Raw genomic sequence first — 2,574 nt, forward strand, 5'->3', positions numbered from 1 at the left:
ATGGCCAAAGAAAGCTCATCCCTACAAAATCATATAGTCTGGCTATACTCCTTCTTCATCACACAAAATATTTAAATCATGCACCCGATGACAAGCCAAGCAATTGTTTCATACTTTTGATGTTCTGAAACTTTTTGAACCGCAATACATGAGCGTGAGCCATGGACATAGTGAAGGAAATATGCCCTAGAGGCAATAATAAAGTTGTTATTTTATATTTCCTTATATCATGATAAATGTTTATTATTCATGCTAGAATTGTATTAACTGGAAACTTGATACATGTGTGGATACATAGACAAAACACAGTGTCCCTAGTAAGCCTCTACTAGACTAGCTCGTTAATCAAATATGGTTAAGTTTCATAACCATAGACATGTGTTGTCATTTGATGAACGGGGTCACATCATTAGGAGAAAGATGTGATGGACAAGACCCATCTGTTAGCTTATCATAATGATCGTTAAGTTCTATTGCTATTGCTTTCTTCATGACTTATACATATTCCTTTGACTATGAGATTATGCAACTCCCGGATACCGGAGGAATACCTTGTGTGCTATCAAACATCACAACGTAACTGGGTGCTTATATAGATGCTCTACATGTATCTCCAAAGGTATTTGTTGGGTTGGCATAGATCGAGATTAGGAATTGTCACTCCAACAAGTATCAGAGAGGTATCTCTGGGCCCTCTCGGTAATGCACATCATAATAAGCCTTTCAAGCAACGTAACTAATAAGTTAGTTACGGGATGATGCATTACGGAACGAGTAAAGAGACTTGCCGGTAATGAGATTGAACTAGGTATGAAGATACCGACGATTGAATCTCGGGCAAGTAACATACCGATGACTAAGGGAATAACGTATGTTGTCATAATGGTTCGACCGATAAAGACCTTTGAAGAATATGTGGGAGCCAATATGAGCATCCAGGTTCCGCTATTGGTTTTGACCGGAGAGGTGTCTCGGTCATGTCTACATAGTTATCGAACCCGTAGGGTCCGCACGCTTAACGTTCGATGATGATTTGTATTATATGAGTTATGTGATTTGGTGACCGAATGTTGTTCGGAGTCCCAGATGAGATGACGGACATGACGAGGAGTCTCGAAATGGTCGGGAGGTAAAAATTCATATATAGGACGATAGTATTCGGACACCGCAAGTGTTCTGGGGTTACCGGGTACGTATCGAGTCACCGGAAGGGGTTCCGGGTTACCCCCGGCAAAGTATATGGGTGTAGGTGTCAAAACCGGCGGATCTCGGGTAGGGGGTCCCGAATTGTGCGTCTAAGGTCGATGGTAAAAGGAGACGGGGGACATGATGTTTACCCAGGTTCGGGCCCTCTCGATGGAGGTAATACCCTACTTCCTGCTTGATTGATCTTGATGAATATGAGGATTACAAGAATTGATCTACCACGAGATCGTAATGGCTAAACCCTAGATGTCTAGCCTGTATGATTCTGATTGCCTCTACGGACTAAACCCTCCGGTTTATATAGACACCGGAGGGGCCTAGGGCTGTATAGAGTCGGTTTACAGAGGAAGGAATCTTCATATCCGAACGCCAAGCTTGCCACCCACACAAAGGAGAGTCCCATCCGGACATGGGAGGAAGTCTTCTATCTTGTATCTTCATGGCCCATCAGTCCGGCCCATGTTACACAGGCCGGACGCCCGAGGACCCCTTAATCCAGGACTCCCTCAGTAGCCCCCGAACCAGACTTCAATGACAATGTGTCCGGCGCGCTGATAGTCTTCGGCATTGTAAGGCGGGTTCTTCCTCCGAATACCTCAAAGCGTCTGATCCGAAGAGTTATACTCGGCTTTCCATTTAATGTCGTACCCCTTGGCTTCTGCGCCTCCATTGCTTCGGCTTCCACGTGTCGAGCGAGCAGGAAAGGTTAGAGTATGTTTGTACATAACACCCTGGCCATGTAAGAAAGGCGTCTATTTAAAGGGATTGGATCTCAGATCCCATTCCACACCAAGCGGAAAATCCTTAGTGCTTGCCAAGGGAAACCATACATGGCTAGCGCCCCCAGTTCTTCCTCCCGCCCTCATGGCTCCGAAAAAGGCGATCGGGAGAGATGTTCCGTATCCCACTACCAGCTGGTTAAGCTTCAAACACAGGGATTCCCCCCCCCCCCCGGATCTAGTCCCCGTTCGGATGAGTTGCATGCTGGGTGAGTTCTAATCCCACCACTTTACTCAACCCTCTCCCTGAGTCACGTTTGCTTGACATTAACCCGTCCTTTTGTAACAGGAATGGCGGAAGGTTATCGCGGGGACCTATAGCCCCGCTCCACAGCCGAGGGACCATAACCGGGACCTTGACCCGGATTCGAAGAGGATCTGGACATATTTGTAGAGCTTGAGGAGGGAGTATTCTACCAGGCGAGCTATGATGGCTCATAAGTGGCCATCATGGCCGACTATCCCGGCCTCCTTCCTGCCTCACATGTAAGTAATCAGGAGACATCTCCTCCGAAAGAGCTTCCTCATTATGCCTCACCCACCGCACTATCTCGTGCTCCAAAGGGGAGGCGCTCGGCGCGCCATGCTG

The sequence above is a fragment of the Triticum aestivum genome, chromosome 3D (assembly GCF_018294505.1).
Source record: "Triticum aestivum cultivar Chinese Spring chromosome 3D, IWGSC CS RefSeq v2.1, whole genome shotgun sequence".
Lineage (NCBI taxonomy): Eukaryota > Viridiplantae > Streptophyta > Magnoliopsida > Poales > Poaceae > Triticum > Triticum aestivum.